The sequence below is a fragment of the Austrofundulus limnaeus genome, unplaced genomic scaffold (genome assembly GCF_001266775.1).
Source record: "Austrofundulus limnaeus strain Quisiro unplaced genomic scaffold, Austrofundulus_limnaeus-1.0 Scaffold32, whole genome shotgun sequence".
NCBI lineage: Eukaryota > Metazoa > Chordata > Actinopteri > Cyprinodontiformes > Rivulidae > Austrofundulus > Austrofundulus limnaeus.
In genome coordinates, this window is record NW_013952434.1 from 2609689 (window position 1) to 2615779 (window position 6091).

At 40.7% G+C, this 6091-nt stretch overlaps 1 protein-coding gene across 3 annotated transcripts in view; it reads left to right on the forward strand.

The window, feature by feature from the left end:
* The first annotated feature begins 4460 nt into the window (after positions 1-4460).
* atxn1a (ataxin 1a) overlaps positions 4461-6091 on the forward strand; it is a 105039-nt gene continuing 103408 nt past the window's right edge. For all 3 annotated transcript variants that reach the window (XM_014005865.1, XM_014005867.1, XM_014005866.1), the window contains exon 1: positions 4461-4739. The gene's annotated coding sequence lies outside the window, so the exon portion shown is untranslated. The remainder of the gene's footprint in view (positions 4740-6091) is intronic.

Here is a 6091-nt window from a genome sequence, read left to right on the forward strand (position 1 = left end):
CGAGCTAAAAACATAAAATTACTAGCTAAAAGTAGCAAAACACAAGTTAAAATTCACAAAACACGAGCTAAAAACATAAAATTACTAGCTAAAAGTAGCAAAACACAAGTTAAAATTCACAAAACACGAGCTAAAAACATAAAATTACTAGCTAAAAGTAGCAAAACACAAGTTAAAATTCACAAAACACGAGCTAAAAACATAAAATTACTAGCCAAAAGTAGCAAAACGCTAAATAATAGTTGAATGCTAGCTAAAGCAGCAAAATGCTAGTTGAAAGCAACAAAATCTAGCTAAAAGTAGCAAAACACTAGCTAAAAAATGCACAAAGCTAACTAAAAATAGCTAAGAAAGTCTAGTAAAAGTAGCAAAACACAAGCTAAAATTTACACAATATTCAAATTACTAGCCAAAAGAAGCAAAAAGCTAACTAAAAGTAGCCGATGGCTAGCTAAAGCAGTAAAAGTCCTGGCAAAAGTTTGTGTTGAAGTAGATTTTAAAAAGGATCTCAATGTAATTTTAGGGGGAAAATATTTAGATGTTACAAAAACCAGAAGTCACCACACCCACCTCCTGAAWGAGCTGAACATTGTAACATATGAAAGCCCACATTCTGCACAAAGTATGCAGAAATAATTTGATTATAAAAGTTATACAGAAAAGAAAAATAATACAACTATAGGCTGAGCATTTTTGAACAGATCATAATAAAATACACCAATGTTCCTTTGTAAAATCTGCCTGTGCAGGAAGCTGACGTTCAACTGGTTGCTGTTAATACAGATTAGAAAACTCTCTYTGCCTGATAATCCTCAGTTTTCTTCTCTCGTGGAGAAGGTGTGCGTGAGAACAGGTTAGCCAGTAGCAGGGTTACGCTGCAGGATTACAGTAAAAAGCAGCTTTAAGCCGATGTCGCCTCTTTATTAGAAAGCTGCTGATAAAACGTGGAAACACGTTCACATTACATGCAGGTTATTATTCTCTGCAGATGCTTCTGTTGAGTTGTCTCAGTTTGTTTCACTGCAGCACTCCTGTCTGTGCACTGTGATGAGAGAACAACCTGGTAAAACCTTCCAGGTTTAAACAACAGGGGGCGCAGCGAGCAGACATCAAACTGAAGACTTCTTTGGATCCTTGAAATCTAAAGTGATGGCTGCTTTCAGAACACAGCCAACGTGCTCCTCTTTCATTAAGAAACTTTGAAGAGCTGGGGAACTTTTCCAAGGCGTGACCTCCTTTTTGTCTCGATTACACCTCAAACGGTGCACAAAAATAAAGAAAAGGCAGTTTTCTAAATGTCTTATAGGAGCCAGAGTCTCTTATAAGTATATATTTAAATGACATTCAGCCTTGAATCAGTTTGTTTTTGAACCTTCGAAGAGGACGTCCTCACTCTGCTTTGCCTGAGTGGTCGAAAGAGAAACAGCTGAGCTAAAAATACTAAAAAAAAATCAGCGTACAATAACAGAGCCGTGAGTCATTTGACATCCAGGTACGCACTTTGAGGCAGCTTGTTTCGATTCCTCAGACTCACCACGCCCGCCGTGCTTTATTGTCCCTGAGTGTGTATACTGTTCACACCTCCAACAAAGAACACAGGTACATCTCTAGGGAGTCACCCTACACWGGACAAAAAAACATTATAATAGAGAGAAAGAAAAAGCTGCTCCTCCTCTTTGAGCACACAATGACCTRCTACATGTCCTCATCATGTCGTTCACATCTGATAGGAGACTGTTCGAGTTCAGGATTTAGCGTTCTCTAGGTACTGCAGGGCCTCCGTCAGAGCCAGTGTACTTGTGAATACACGCAGAGGGCATGACTTGTGCAAGAACAAGCTCGTGCATACTCCCCGGGTTGTTCCGTGAGATCACCTCTCACTGGGAGAAATGTATTCATCACACAATTAATCAGGATCAGGAGACAGTTTCTTTGGAAACACGAGGCCTGAGCACGATTTTCTGTTTTACTTTTACTGACTGTGGCCTGCAGCTGTTCTCCCACAATTCACTTTCTGTATGTTCCCTGTCACTCATTAACTCACGCAGGTATGCACGGCATCTACGAAGGTAGTTGTCCTCGCCGTGACACCTCCGACTGCGACGACGTTAAAGGGATAGTTCAGATTTTTTTAAGGTGGCGTTTGTTTTGAAAAGGCGTGAACAATTAATATCTTACCTGTTATAGATAGGGGTGGGAATCTTTTACTATCTCACAATTTGATTCAGTTCTGATTTTTTGGGACCAGAATTAGAAATAAATTTTTGATTCTGTTGGTGTACAAAGGATCCCCAGTTAGTCAGTAAAAAAAACAAAATGAGTCCAAATCTTTGTCTTCAACAAAGAYGGTGCCGGTATGTGAATCAACTGGTGCACCACTAGTAGATAGCTCTTTGTACAACTTCAGTTTGGAGGAACACTTTTTGTTACAACGCAGCCTTGTTTTCACATAGAAAARTTTTTTCAACTTCTTTTCAACTTTTTTTTGCGTAGATTGTGAAGAAGCATCCTTTTGAAATTGATGATGTCATAGCCCCGCCCCTAATCAAACCTACGCCATGATGGCATTCTCTCTTTCATGTTGGGGCTACAATAGGGGTGTCCCGATACCAATATTTTTCAAACCATGATGATGAGTCAGTTTGAGTACTCGCTGGTACCAAGTACAGATACTGAGTACTTACTGAGTTAGAACTTAAACATTACACAAGGACTTTAAAAATTCATTTATTTACATATTTTAACATTTTCTTTCGACTTGTATGATCTGAAACAAGGAACTGACAAACTTTCCACTTTTAATGTTAACTGTGGGTTGAAGTCATCTTAAAAAAGTRTTGTATAAAGTACCTCAAAGTGATACTTGAGTAAAAGTACAAGTATGTCATCATGAAATTACTTTGGTACACGTTAAAGTCTCCTTCAAGAATATTACTTGAGTAAAAGTCTTAAGTATCAGATGTTTTTGTACTTAATCAAAAGTAAATTTCTGACATGAAATGTACTTAAGTATTAAAAGTAAAAGTTATTGGTGTCAGAATGGTATTTATACTTGGTATGGTAATGRTATTTACACTTCTCATCCAACTACAATTAAATTCACTCTTTCGAGGAGGCACGATTTATCAGGATAGTATTTTTTTAAGTAAAGTACAGATAACCAAAATGTCTACTTAAGTACAGTMACAAAGTATTTGTGCTTTACTTTACAACTTTGCTTAAAAACAACAACAGTCACAAAAACTAATCCAGAAAAAAACATTTATATTCCTGCTACAACCGCTGCTGTAATCACATACAAATTAACTTTTCTGTTAGTAATGATTTATTGCCTCTCTGTCCAAACTGAGGTCGTTCAAAGAGTTATCTACAACAGGTAAAATATTAATTATTTACAACCTTTCCCCAGGTCCCTACTTCGAACGATTTGAACTGTTACCGTTGTACAATGTGTATATTGTGACGTGCGGATGCCGAATGACAAGTTTTTGTTACAAATATCGCCGTCCATTCAGGCCTGAGAGCTGCACCTCTTCATTTCTATGCATCCAGGCCGTCTATGTAACGCTAGACCTCTGGCACACAGGGCGGCCTACCTCTCTGTCCCTTTGTCTGTCCCGCATGTGAYGAGGACACAATGGAGCGGCGGACAATAGGCCACTTATTGAGTGACTGGCAGGGAGTGGGACACATCCCTGATCATCCGTCACYCTGCGGCCTCGTGCTCTCTGCAGGCTCAGCGGCGTCAGGTTGCACCCTGCTCTCACGGAGGAGGTCGAGGCACATGGAAATCTGGAAGGATTCACCCTAAAAAAAAAAAAAAGACAGAAATAAAACTTGTGTTTCATCTTGCATCATATCAGGCGGTATGCTTATGGTGAAAAGGCCTCTGTTTGCCTGACGTGTTAGCAAAATATCTCACAACTCATTGGCTACATTTGAATAAAAGTAATCACCAAATAACAGACATCTAGAAATATTTTTGTATAATATATAAGAATAAGCTGTTTGGCAGAGAAGATGTGGCAAAATTTTTATGTCTGCAACCCACATACTCATCACTCAAATGCATGTTCCTTACAAATGTGGCTCCATTTAAAAGGGAATTTAACAGGCTTTCCATAAAATTTATTGCCAAGAAGTATTGTTACAACAAAGAAATAATCTACCAAACACAATTTCCTTACATTTTTAAAAAAATAGATTGACAGTCTGGGACGAAAGGTGATATATGCATGTTTTCTTCAGCTGCTTGTGTTTTGTGTGAAAACAGCTGAGACTCCCATCAGCTGACTGGCACTCTAATAATAATAATAATAATAATCTCAGCATCAAAGGTATCCCCTCCAACGTGACACTGAACGCATCACTTGTAAGAAAAAAAGCCTAAACAAAAGAAAACACAGCTAAAGTCTTGAGTGTTCTAAATTCCCACGCTTTGGAGCTGTCAGTGAACTTCTCTTTGTCATATCCTTGCATGAGTAGCTCTCTGAGTGTTTCCGAACCTCTCCCTCCTTTACGTGTGTGTGTGTTTGTGTGTGTGTGTGTGTGTGTCGTGAAGGTGGGGCAGAGAAGGTATTAGCTGTACGCTGCAGACATCATTAGGAGGGGTGGTGGTGGGGGGAGACGCTCTCCACCGTCAGCAGCGCAACACCGGAGCCGAGCGGAGCGGAGCAGAGCCGGGGAGCCCTGGCAACAAGGAGACACACACAACTCAGCAGCCCGCGTCACCCCTCACAGTAAGTCGCACTAAACTACTCCCTAACCAGCCTGTCACTGCTTCCACCTCTCTTTTTCCTTGTTTTAATCGGAGCTGTGCACGTAAAAAAAAAAATGGCTGGAAGAACTGAACTGGGTGGCGCTGAAGCCCTGGTTGACTTCAAAGCCTCTCGGGGGGAAATGTTTACTTCGCCGCTCTGACCTATTTTACTTTGAAGTGGATTAAAAAGTGACCAGCTCACGAGAGGGGGGCGTCCAGGTGGGCTATGCTTGTCATGTCGGCGGATGCTGAGTCGCGTTGAGGCGGCGGAGGAGGAGAGGAGAGGAGAAGGGGAGAGAAGAGAGCGGAGCCTCGGCTGGAATCTGACCGAGCGAGGAGCGCGCCCCGCCGGCCGAGCTRGCGTCGCGGGGCCGCCGCTGCGCTTTCCCATTAAAAACTGCGCCACCGCAAAAACCAGCCCAAACCCGGCGCGTGCTGTCGCGTATATCCCCATTAAAACTCTTGTCTTGTTGACAACCACTGTCAAAGGCAGGTTTTTATGAATTTTATCTACGTTTCACCATCGCGGAAGTGTTTTTCCCTCAGCACGGAAAATAAACGAAAAACTATCAAACTCAAGTTTTCATTATAGGGATATGTTTGCTTTACCTTTATTTTAATAGYTAGAGTTGCTTATTGAATTACTCCACAATGTTTTTATTTCTTGCTTTGTTTCTTTTTTGATGTTACCAGCTGGTTGTAGAGGACATACAGTATGATTGCAGGACTACCCGTGATGTCATTCATCCCAGCTTGGACCATTATATAACGGGACTGTAGGGAAGCCTGTGATAGCTGAGGCTATTTTTACTCTGTTTACACCTCGGATCAGGGCAGGATATGCGTCCCAACTGGTAGCCTATAGGCTTTTTCACACTCATAATGCATTTTAATAAAAGGAGGAGRTGRATAAAAGTAACTGCTGAGGCTCTCCTCAAATAATGCTCCCATCTTCTGTGCTAGATGCTCCTGCAGAGCTTTTGCTGCACAATAATAGGTGTTATTGCAGCCATGACACCTTCTAATAATTACCTAATACATTGTCAACATCACGCATTTATGGTGTTTCTTTACAATCATTTAATTGAAGGTTGAAACCAGAGGGATCAAACTCATTTATACAAGGAGGCCAAAATTCAACGTGGTCCAAGTCAAGGGTCAATTTCTGTTAGTTTGTATTAGAGAAATATTCTGTAACAAATTATTTCTATAGAAATACAAATGACTTTTCCAAATCCTGTTTTATGTAGTGTTTAAACATGCATAACCTAAAACAGTGTTTCCCAAAGTTGGGGTCGGGACCCAAAGTGGGGTCCCGAAACATCAAGGTGG